Below are 12,549 nucleotides of genomic sequence, written 5' to 3'. Positions count from 1 at the left end.
GGGGACCAAGGACTTGGGCCATCTTCTACTGCTTCCCAGGCCATCAGCAGAGAACTGGATCAGAAGTGGAGCAGCCAGGACTCGAACCAGTGCCCATATGGGATACCGGTGCTGCAGGCGGCAGCTTCACCCACTACGCCACAGCGCCAGCCTCTAAACATCTTTCAGGTGCTTGTCTGCACTCCACAAATCGTCTCTACTGAATTGCTTGCTCTTGTTTTTTTGCTCATTTTTCCGTTTGATTGTTTGGGTTTTTTTTTTTTTTTTTTTTTTAGAAATACAAAATATTTTATTTTGAAACACTGGAAAAACATTAAAAGACAAATGTCCATTATTTAACCAGGAATATTAAGTCTATGGAAACTGTAAATCTTCTAAAATGTGGTAGATACTTCCAGAGAGCTAAATTCTGAAAATTAGCCTGTCTTCTGCTCTAATACCAATAATGCTTGATATGATGCAAAATATCAAGAAGGCTCTATAGTTATTTCAAAGTCATCATCATTGGGTTCAACTTAATTACACAAGTAAAAGTTTTGTCCAAGATGTTCCTGACACTTGAAGCTTCCAGATGAATTTCACAAATATTAACAAAAGTATCTTCCTTTTTTGCCTGTGAATGTTTGAGTATTGCTGTACTGATGGCTTATATCCACTACAGATACTGGTTCTAGGCCAGCCCAAGGGTCTTCAAGCATTGAAGGCTTGAAATAATTTTCCAAGTCATTAGACATTCTTTTTTCTCTACCACGCCCTGATCCAAATGGTGTAGATGTCCTTGGAGAACCCTGGGGGTGGGTCTGCTGCTGCCCTGGGGAGTAGCCGAATTGCTGCTGGGACCCCGCGGGGGACTTGGAGTAGGAGCCAGGGTAGCCGCCAGGAGACGGAGACCCGAACCGGCCCCCCGAGAAGCTGCCGCCGTGTCGCGGAGAGTGGCCGCTCCCGTAAGGCCTAGATCGGGGCCCGTACGGCGCGTGTGGTGCGGGCTCCGTACCCGTCCCGAGGGGAGGGCGGCCGCGGTCCGCCACCACCCGGAGTACCCCGGAAGCTGCTCCCGCTACCCCAACTTCCGACACCCGGGCCGGGATAAGGAGGAGTCGGGGGTCGAAAATTCTGTCTGTTCATATCGCGCTGAAGCCGAGCACCTCGCTGCCGCGCTTTCCCACCGGAACTTGTTTGGGTTTTTTACTGTTGGGATTTGAAAATTTTGCATTCATTCTAGATAGTAGTCTTGGGGTGTGTATGATTTTTTCCCTAGCTGTAGCTTGTCATTTCAGCTTCACAACAGTCGTTAAGAGAACAAAATCATCAATTTTGATGAGGTACAATTTATCAAGCCTTTCTTTTAAGGATTATGCTTTGATATCAAGTCTAAGTCCAAACACTCTGAAAATGTTCACCCACATATCTTTCTTATTTTTTCAGCTTTATTTTGAATAAAATGTGTGGTGGCTTTGCATCAGTTTGGGGCTGGGGTTGAGGCTTATGTTTTCAGCCATGGATGTGCAGTCACTCCAGCACTGCTGTTGGAAAGACTATCTTCCTCCATCGCCTTGCGTCTGCACTGTTGTCAAAATTCAGCCCAGCATGCTTGTGTGGGTCTGTCTCTGGGCTCTCTGCTCCATTGCTCTGACCAGGCTGTGCTGTTTCCATTACTGTGGTGATGTCACAAACCTTGACTACATTGAAAGGCCTGTAACTGCTGCTGAGATTTTGATAGAAATGGCATTACATCTCTAGATTTATTTAGGTAGAACAGACATCTTTACCATATTGAATCTTCAATCCATGAACATGGTATATCTCCATTCATTTTGGTCTTCTCTTTCATCCATATTTTGTCATTTTCAGGATATAGATTCTATACATGTTTTGTTAGATTTTAGTATTTATTTTCTTTAAAATTAATACAATAAACTGTTTTGTGTTTTTAATTGCAGCTTCCATGTGCTCATTGTTAGTACATAGAAAAGTGATGGGATTTTGTCTGTTTATTTGTATCCTGCTTTCTTGCTGAACTCACAAACTTGTTTTAGGCATTTGTTTATTTGTTTTGTGAATTCTTTGTGGTTTTCTACTAGATATTCATGTCATCTGCAAATAAGGACCTATCTTTCTTCCTTTCTAATTTATATGCTATTATCTCCTTTTATGGCCTATTGCACTGCCTAGAACTTGCAGCAGTGGTACGTTGAATGCGAATTGTGAGTGTAGACATCCTTGCCTTATTCCAATCATAGGGGAAACCATGAAATCTGTTAAGTATGATGTTAGCTGTCTGGGAAAATTGCGAAGCATCGGGGAAGGGAAGCAGCAGCCGCTGCCTAACCCCACACAGATCTGTTAGCAGAGACGAGTGGAACAGGGGTTCTTATCCCCACATAAGAAATAATTCAGACGTGAGTGGTAAGCAAGGCAACAAGGTGTTAGGGGGTAGGGCACCATCAGAGCAGGTGGGCACCGGCCATTCAGAAGACTAAGGAAAGCCAGGTTACAGAGCCTGCACCTGACAAGCCAGGTGGGCATCTCCGCACAGAACTGAGAGAGCTGAGCTGAAAGAAGCACGCCTGACAGACCCGGCGGGCGTCTCAGCAGAGACCGAGCACACAGTCTGCACCCAGACCAGGTTTATGAGGGAATGGGGCCCAGTTCGATTTTTAAGATTTTATTTATTTATTTATTTATTTATCTATCTATGTGAGAGGCAGAGTTACAGACAGAGGAAGAGAAAGACAGAGAGAAAGGTCTTCTGTCCACTGGTTCACTCTCCAAATGGCCCCAATGGCTGAAGCCAGGAGCTTTTCCCACAGAGGTGCAGGGACTCAAGCACTTGGGCCATCTTCCACTGCTTTCCCAGGCCACAGCAGAGAGCTGGATTGGAAGAGGAGCAGCCAGGACTAGAACCAGCGCCCATATGGGATGCTGGTGCTGCAGGCAGAGGCTTAGCCCACTATGCCACAGTCCCGCCACTTCCCCTCCTCCACTCTCTTCTCTTGGACAAAGGGTTTGCTGGGTGTGAATCCCAGGTTTTATTACCCATGTTATCAGACTGGCATGGGGCAGCCAGGCAGAGAGGATTATCCTAGGGAGCCTTCCTGGTGGGGGGCTCAGGCAGGACTTTGTAATACAAAATACTGGGCTTCTTATTTTTATTATTTGTAAGCCAGAGATACAGAGCGAGGGGGACAGAGAGAGAGATTTTCTATCTGCTGGCTCATTCCCCACCGGGCTGAGCCAGGAGCTCCCGCTGGGTCTCTCACGAGGGTGGTAGAGGCCCAAACCCCTGGGCCATCTGCCACTGCTTTCCCAGGCCATCAGCAGGGAGTTAGGTGGGAAGTGGAGCAGCCAGGGCCCGAACTGGTGCCCATATGATGTCAGCATCACAACAGCTGCTTAACCCTCTGTGCCTCAACGCTGGCCCCAAACTACCAGGCTGCTTCCAAGGCTGGAGGCTGCTATGCCCCTTCCCGCAGGCCCCTCTCTCTCTCTCACACACACACACACACACAGGCTAAATTCCAACTTCCCACCTAACGGGCCCACGTCCCCCATCTCCCCTAAGGAAAAGCCCTTGGACAGCCTGAGGGTGCCGGCAGCAATGTCCTGCAGAGCAAAACGAAACAGCAAACCCCATCACTGGGGAGGAAGGGGGAACAGGAGTGCGGGCAAGGCCCAGCGGTCTGCGGAGAGGCAGGGCCACAGGGCCAGCCCAGATGGGGATTAAAGCAATAGGTCAAAAACTGTCTCCCTCCCCCGCCCCTACCACCTGCTAACAAGTGTCACCCGCAAACCCAGTGACTACCACCGGGAGAAAGAGGAGCAACACTGAGGGGAGGGCTCCTGAGCTTCAAGCCGGCCCAGCTCGCGCCCCAGTTCGCCCCCACGCCCACACTGCGGACCTAGCAGAAGGAGGACCGGGCACACCTCTAAGCGGGACAATATTTTCCCCAGCGTCTGCTGACCTTTGCAACCAGGCCTTCCCCGAGGGCCTCTAACCACTGACCAGGGCAGCTGTGTGACATGGAACTCCTAACTGTGTGCACTACATCTCCCACCAGGCCTTCCCCGAGGGTCTCTAACCACTGACCAGGGCGGCTGTGCAACATGGAACTCCTATCCCTGTGCACTACATCTCCCACCAGGCCTTCCCCGAGGGTCTCTAACCACTGACCAGGGCGGCTGGGCACCGGCAACAGTGAAAGGCCCAGACCTTTCAGGGACTAAGGGCCACTGACTCCACAGTCGTGTGGTCTGGTGTTTGTCTTGTACAGCCTGGAACCACCTTTATAAAGACTGAGAAGGAAGATGAAAATGGAGAAAAGGAGGAGCTGTCGGCAGCAACCTTGTGGCCCCCACACCTGAACTAACCACTAGCAGGTCCTCTATGCTGTGCGACAGTGGGAACAGGCAAACGTGGCTCGCTGACACGTCAGGGAGGGCTATTATCCCTTCACCTCGCTCTCCTTACCAGGAGAGTAAATCAAAATCTATTCCACACCCCTGGGAAAATTTCAAAGATTTGTGTCACCAACGAACTTTAGAGGTGCAATGGTAGGCACTTGCACGGTGGCACAGTGGGTTAAGCCCCTTTCTGCAATGCCGGCATCCACATGAGAGCCAGTTAGAGCCCCAGGCGCTCTGCTTCTGATCCAGCTCCCTGTAATGCAATGCCGGCATCCACATGAGAGCCAGTTAGAGCCCCAGGCGCTCTGCTTCTGATCCAGCTCCCTGTGATGCATCCGGGAAGCAGCAGGTGGTGGCCCCAGTGCTTGGGCCGAATGGAGCTCCAGGCTCCTGGCCTCAGGCTGGCCCGTCCCAGCCGTTGCAGCCATCTGGGGAGTAAACCAGCAATGGAAGATCTCTCTCTCTCTCTCTCTCTCTCAACTCTAACTCTGCCTTTCCAATAAATAAATGTTAAAAAACAAAAAAAAAGTGTCATGGTCATAATCTCTGTCGCGTCCCATTTAACTCAGCAGCTTGGTTGGTGCAGGAGGCGGACGGAGCTTGGAGAACAACTGTTGTTGTAAACCTGTTGTTGTAAACCTGTTCCGGTAGTTACAGCAGCTGCTAGATTGGCTGTAGTCTCTGCAGCAGGACCCATCAACACAGTCCCCATATCAGCTTGTACACAGCACTGGAAGCAGCTTGCCTTGCACTCCAGGAGTGTTCAAACTACCTGCTCTCTGCTGTCACGTAGCCGAAGTCATCCTCAGCACACGGGCAGCCCACACGGCGGCTCACTGACAGAGTCACACCGTCTTGATGTTATGCAGTTCGACTCTGACAACAGCAAACAGCAAGCTTTTAGTAGCCTTAGGTAGACAAATCTGAGCCGGAAGATGGTCAGTGAGCCCCATTAAAACGCTAGGGCACATAACCTCCGGAAAGTTCTCGTGGTCCACTGACCGGGGCATGCTGGGATGTCCCTCTAAGGTGAAACACAGCCTGAAATTTAGAAAAAAAATTACAACACCAGAAACATCAAATACTTGATGTAAAGGTAACAAAGTCTGTGCAAGAGATGCCTGTGGACAACTACAAACGTAGATGTAAGAAGCCAAATGAGAACCAGGTGGGGAGATGTGCCGCTCTGGTAGCCAGAAGACAGCTGGTTAAGATGTCCACGCACCCCGATACTGAGCCCAGGGACTCAACACAATTTCACTCAAACCACAGCAGAATTTGGCAAGTTGATTCTAAAACTTATATGAAAATGCAAAGAAACTATAACAGCCAAAATATTTAAAACTTCTCATTCCTGACTTGTTTACTATAAATCTTTAGTAATCAAGACAGTCCAGCATTGAGAGACATACAGATTAACAGAACAGCGTACTGTTCTGTTAATAGGAGGCCTTCACGTATACTGCCCATTGAGGGGTTTTTGTTTTTTGTGGTTTTTTTTGTTTTTGTTTTTGTTTTTGTTTTTTTTTTGACAAGCAGAGTGGACAGTGAGAGAGAGAGACAGAGAGAAAGGTCTTCCTTTGCCGTTGGTTCACCCTCCAATGGCCACTGCAGCCAGCGCACCGCACTGATCCAAAGGCAGGAGCCAGGTGCTTCTCCTGGTCTCCCATGGGGTGCAGGGCCCAAGCACTTGGGCCATCCTCCACTGCACTCCCTGGCCACAGCAGAGAGCTGGACTGGAAGAGGGGCAACCGGGACAGAATCCGGCGCCCCAACCGGGACTAGAACCTGGTGTGCCAGCGCTGCAGGCGGAGGATTAGCCTGTTGAGCTGCAGTGCTGGCCCTGCCCATTGAGTTTTGACAAAGGAATTAGTGGAGAAAGGACGACCTTTTCAACAAATGGCGCTGGAACTACGGGGTTTTCAGGTGGAAGAAAGCGTCCACCCATACTTTGCTTCATATACAGATTTGCTCAAAATGATCACTTACCAAACTGTAAAGCCTAAAGCTATGAGACTTCCAGAAGAAAATATTTTTGACCTTGGATTAGGCAAAGATTTCTTAGATACGACACGAAAGCAATATCCATTAAAAGAAAAGAATTGCAAAGTATACTTCATTAAAATTTAAAACTCCTGCAAAAGACATTTTTAAGAAAATGAAAAGATAACCCACAGACGGGAAGAAAACATTGGCAAAACATAACCCTTCTAAAGGAGTTGGACCCAGGATATATGTATATAAAGTCTTCAGCTCTCAAAACTGAAAGAAAAAAGTGAGAAGCAGCCTATCATGAACAGTGGGCAGAATCTGACCCCTTTCAGCGTGGAAGGGCGCAGGGACAGCACACGGGCAGACAGACAGACAGACGTAAGCAGCGTTAGTCTCTGGGAAGCCTGACAGAAGCCACGACCACACACACCGCACACAGAGCCAGCGCGGAAGCCCCGCCAGGCCGGGGGTGGGGGTGCGGAGGACAGGGCAGGCCCCACCGCCTTGGAAAGCAGCTGGGCTACCTCTTAAAAAGCCAAACACACACGTGCCATGCGATCCGATCCGTTCACTCCCAGGTATCGATCAAGAGATAAGAAAGCCTATTCCACACGACAACCCACACGCGAGGGCAGGCATTGGTGCCGCGGAGTCACCGCTTCACCACAGCCCACACTGGAGTCCCAGCTCCTCGGCTGCCAGTCCAACCTCCTGCCTGGGCACAGCCGGAGGCAGCAGGCGAGGGCTCCGGTACCTGGGTCCCTGCCCTACCACGGGAGACCCAGATGGAGGTCTGACCTTGGCCTGGCTGGCCCTGGCTGTCGGGCATTTGGGGAGTGAATCAGCAGGTGGAAGATTCTCTCTCTCTCCTCCCCTCCCCTCCCCCTCCCCCTCTCCCTCCTGCCTCCTCCCCCCTCCCCCTCTCCCTCCTGCCTCCTCCCCCCTCCCCCTCTCGGGTTGAAGTGGAAGCTGAGTGGCCCATCCACACATCCATCAGCACGGGACCTGGCACAGGGTCTGAGGCATCAACAGCTCGGCCCTGCCCCTTGACGTGGCCCAGGCACACGGGCAGGAGGGAGAGGGAGGGCCACTCGCTGGTGTCCACTGCCAGCAGTGGGCAGCACTGGCAGGAGGCGGCCTTCCTGCTGGATGTTCATCTGCCTGGAGGGCATCCCAGCTGGGGTCCTTGATGTGGACCCAGGGCCTGGGCGACAGCTACTCAGCAGGGACCTGGGAGAGGACACAGCCAAGGCCAGGGTTCACTCCGGAGAGGCCCCCGGTGAGAGTGTGGCCTGGGGGTGGTGCCGGCTGAAGCCGAGCGCCTGGGACATGCGGCTCCCCAGTGCTCAACACGCCTGTCCCAGAGGGGAAGACACAGCGACCCATTCTCTGCAGCTGCAGAAATCGCGAGAGAAGTCCAGTGCCCTCCCACTCCCACAGGCGCGCACTGGGGTCACCAGCTCCCCAGAGCATCCCGCAGGGGCCCAGCCACAGCCACCACCCCTGCAGGTCCCCGTCTCCCACCCCCTGGGGGAGCAGAGAGGGCTGGAGCCCCCCGCCCCGTGTCCCCACCCCGCCCCGGCTGATCCTTGCCGGGAGAGTGGGCGGCAGCTCTTCTGTTCGCCTGTCAGCGTTGCTTCGAGAAGCCTGCACTCTGAGAAGCTGATGCATTTGTAGACAAGAGGCCGCCTTTGTCACTGCTCTGAGCGCTTTCTGCCCGGAAGCCCTGACTCCCAGGGCGGGCCTGGCCGGGGGAGGGGAGTCCCCTGCACTTCTCCCAGGAGGGCGCGAGCACCGAGCACCGGGCAGACTGGGGCACCGGGACCCTGGCCCCAATGTGGATGCACACAGCAGGTGCATCCCCTCCTCGCTTTCCATCCTTGCAGCACAGCGGGGTGGAGCAACCAGGGCTTTAGGGTCCCCTGGCGCGCGGGCGGCGCTGGGACCGACCTCAGCCGGCTCCTGCCTGTAACCCCCGCGTCCCCATTCTCAGGAAACCGCGGGTGCCGGGGCAGGCGCTGGGCCACTCTCCACCGCAAAGCACTGGGAGAAAATGTCAGCCAACAGCAGCTCAGCTCAGAGCCGCACGCGGGGAGCGGACGTCCAGGGCCCCTTGCAGGAGAGCCGTGCTGGCCACCGCCTCTGAGACTCGGAGCTCGTTCGGCTGCGCTTCCTCCCGCGCACCCACACGCAGGCACAGCCCAGAGGCCGGCGCCGCCTCCATTCAAACAGCTAGCTACACGTGCCTTCGGCTTCACTTCGGAAATGCACTCCGGTTTATCTGCAGGCAAACCCTCGCCTCCCGCTCTGCAGTTCCGTGACTCCGCAGCCAGCACCGCGGTCAAGAGCAGCCCCAGTCAGACGCACGCTTCTGCCACCTGGAACACCGTGAAGGCTCACCCATGTCGTAAACACCAACAAACATGCGGCTCAAAGGCATAAAAATAGAACTCTGGTGGGAAGCCGGGCCCAACCACGCAACGCCCAGCTAGCGAGGGTCCCCAGCTCTGAGCACAGCTCCCTTGCGCCTCCGCGGCCCGCGGCCCCCTGCCCACCACCCTCGGACCCGGCCGTCCTGGCCCTGCCAGTTCATCACAGCGCCCAGCCAGGCACCACCCCGAGCGCCCAGCCCCCAGTTCAGCCCCTGCCTGCTCTGATCCCGGATCACGCTCAGGCTCACGCTCAGAGCCGCACGCGGGAAGCGGACGCCCAGGGCCCCTTGCAGGAGAGCCCTGGATCACACGGCCACATGGTGGGGGGGGGGGGGGGGCTCCTGGCCCCTGAGCCGAGAGAGGAAAAGCCGGCAGCCGGCACAGCCAGGCAGGTAACGTCAGCGAACTGTGTGACCTGCAGAGTGCTTGCCCGCCCGGGAGCTCCACATGATGACCGACTAGCCGACACGGCACCTGCTCCCATGAGGATCAACCCGTCCCTCAAAGAAGCACGCACCTGTGGGCCGAAATCGGGCAGTGGAGTCACCAGCAGCGTCTGCACTCCTCCCCGTGCCCTTTCAGTGGCCACACCGCTGTGCCATACGACAGGAGGGAGCGCGACCGTGCCATCTCCATGAAGGGGGCTGGACTTGGGGTGACGCCCCCAGCAGGACGCGATGGAGCCCGGGCAGGCAGTCTGGCTGGGTGGACACGTGACACTTCACGCAGGTGCAGCGCCCAGGAAGGCGGGCTGGGTGGCGGGGACCGTTCCCGGGAGCCCCCACCCCAGCCCCCCAAGTTCAAACTCAGGGCGGCTCTGCAGGGAGCGGAAGCCTTCGTGGCTCTTTTTCCTATTTCTTCTCTAGACATCGGCCAGGAACAGCACAGCCCCCACATTCGACCGTGGGCCAGGGCCTGCGCGGCTGAGCTGCCCGGAGCCCCGGTCAGGAGCCAAAGCCTGCTGCCTCTCTCGCTGATCGCCCACAGCTCTGTCCCTTTCTGGGCACTGCCCGCGCCCCGCGGAGCGAGGGCTTGTGCTGGGCTACAGAACCCTTTATCTGCCAGGGCCGTGGGGTATCGTTGCCATCGCTCATGGGCCACACACACATGAAGAATCAGCCTCGAGTTGGCAGGACCACACCCCAGGGGTTTTGCCGGTAGGATCTGGCCCCCGGGCTGGACGCCCCAGCCCTGGTTTGTAGGGCGTCCGCTCTGTTTCGGCCGCTCCTTCAAGGGTTCCAGCGCTGGGGACACATTCGCCGCGTTGCTCTGCGAGGGATGAGTCTGATCAGGCTGCGGCCGGAGAGGCCAGCTGAGCGGCAGCATCTCAGAAGCAGGAGCCGGCGTGGGCGAGGGCGTGGGCGAGAGCAGGCTGCCCTGCCCAGCTGCGCGCTCCGGCCCGGGTCGTCTTCTCCCCTCTGTCCAGCAGGTGGCAGCCGCGGGCTCGCTGCGGGTCGGCTCTGCCTCCCTGCAGGCCTGCATCGCTGGGACCACCGGGGCGTGGTCTGACTTGGGCCATTAACCTGCTCAGCACCCAGCACCGGTGCGGGGGCGGGCAGGCTGGGGGCACGCGCTTGCCCTTGACCGTGGCGTCTCTGCCCCTCCTAAGAGTCTGAACTGCTGAGCCGCAAGAGGAGCGGGCAATCGAGGCTCCGTCCAAACATCGGGGAGCCACATGCGTGGGCAGAAGTGAGTCTGTTGAAAGTGGGGAGGGAGCAAGCCTCACCCCGGTGCAGTCAAAGAACTCTGCAGCCACGCTGTATCTCCGGAGGAGAAGAAACGACGGTGGGAGATCTGCGGACGCTGCCGGGAACGCCCTGGACCCACCGCTCTCCGACGTCAACCAGCCTGTGCCTCTGTGTGCGGGACAGGGTCGCCCAGTGGTCACAGCTCGAGATCAGGGCCACTTGCTGCCCCTGCAGCCTTGAAAAGCCTTAGTGCCCCCCACGCCTCGGTTTCTTATCTGTACCTCGGTGGTTAGAAGTAGTTTCTACAGGCCCAGTGCTGTGGTGCAGGGGGTAAAGTCACCGCCTGCAGCGCTGGCATCCCATAAGGGCGTCGGATCTAGTCCCGGCTGCTCCACTTCCGATCCAGCTCTGTGCTGTGGCCTGGGAAAGCAGTGGAAGATGGCCCAAGTCCTTGGGCCCCTGCACCCGCATGGGAGACTTGGAAGAAGCTCCTGGCTCCTGGCTTCAGATCAGCACAGCTCCAGCTGTTGCGGACATTTGGGGAGTGAAACAGCTGATGGAAGACCTCTCTCTCTCTCTCTCTCTCTCTCTCTCTCCCTCTCTCCCCCTCCCTCCCTCCCTCCCTCCTCTCTCTGCATCTCCCTCTCTGTAACTCTGCCTCTCAAATAAATAAACCTTTACAAGAAAAATTCCGCGAGAATGCTGACCACATGAAGGCAGTGTGCGATCACTACTCTAAACTGTCTGGAGGAGGAAGTGGGCGTCCAGCGTGGCTCTCAAAGTGCCTGCACCCCTGCATCGCACACCGGAGGGCCTGGTTCCGTGCCGGCTGCTGCTCCGGCCTCCAGCTCCCCAGCACCGCAGACCCCGGCAGGCAGCAGCCATGGCCAGGGCACCGGGCTCCTGCCGCGCGCCGAACACCTGGCCTGTCTTCCCGGTTTGGCTCTGGCGCCGGTGAGAAGTGAGGCAGCAGAGGGGAGTGGTTTTGTCTCTCTCCAACAAATTTAACTTTTTAGAATTGCCTGGAGTGGAAGCTGAAATGAAGGCCTCCTTCAGAACACAGTACACTGAAGGCAGCTCTTGGAGCTGCACTAAGGCGACAGGGAATGGTTTCCGAAGACATGAACTCTACCAGGAAAAACACGCGGACGAGAGGCTGCCGGCAGGCGTGCCGGGAACTTCGGGAAGTGTGAGCAGCAGCTGCGCCTTGGCGGGGGTGGGGGTGGGGGGAGCAGGACCCACCTCCCAAGACAGGGCGCTCCTGGACCCAGGCATCAGGAACCTTGGTAAGTGCGAGGAGCTGGCAGACAGCTTGTCCTGGGAGATGCTCACCCCCAGGCCCTCCCCCACCACAGTCGGGCTGCAGACAACAGAGTGCGGGAGACTGGGCCGGTGTTCTGGGTTCCACCGTCAGCAGGGCCGAGGGCCAGGGCCTTCTCCCAGCCTCACCTTCCAGGCCAAGGCTGGTTTTGGCTGCTCCAAGCATTCACAGCAGGAAGACCAGAGACACTGAGCAGCTCAGCGCCCCAGGCCCTGTCATCAGGAGGCTGGCGGAGATACACCGCCCCTCCTGGAGAGGCAGGCAGGGCTAAGTACAGAGAGGGCAGAGCTTCGTGACAGGTGCACGCGGGGGACAGGAGCAGGGTGGCCAGCCGGCGTCAAGGCAGAGGTCCCCAACACCCTGCCTAGTGGATCTGCACACCTGCAAGCCGGAGCTCAGGCAGAAGCGGGGCCCGGGGGTCTCCCTAGAGCCCCTTACTTTCAGGGGGTCCGCGCTCCTGCCCCCAGATGCCTCCTGCCCAGAGCCCAGACAGCCGCTGAACAGGGAGGACTCGCTGGGAGCTGGAGGATGGGCGATCACCCGTCTCCTGTTCTCGGCCCACCAAGCCGCACCTCCGCCTTCGACGTCCTGACTCTCCATCAGTCCCGCCCCACCTCCGGCCCCAGGCATTAGCGGAGTGGAGAAAACACACTCTGCCTCTCTCACTTCCAGGGCTGGAGACACGAGTGCCGTGGATGCTATCAAAAGCCAA

The 12,549-nt window shown here is 56.3% G+C and overlaps 1 pseudogene; it reads right to left on the bottom strand.

Annotated features, from left to right (window-relative positions):
• Positions 1 to 212: 212 nt before the first annotated feature.
• On the bottom strand, positions 213 to 1,167 carry LOC138849511 (M-phase-specific PLK1-interacting protein pseudogene; annotated as a pseudogene).
• Positions 1,168 to 12,549: the final 11,382 nt, after the last annotated feature.

The sequence above is a fragment of the Oryctolagus cuniculus genome, chromosome 4 (assembly GCF_964237555.1).
Source record: "Oryctolagus cuniculus chromosome 4, mOryCun1.1, whole genome shotgun sequence".
Classification (NCBI taxonomy): Eukaryota; Metazoa; Chordata; class Mammalia; order Lagomorpha; family Leporidae; genus Oryctolagus; species Oryctolagus cuniculus.
The sequence above is the reverse complement of the archived record's forward strand: the minus strand, read 5'-3'. Positions and strand labels throughout refer to the sequence as shown.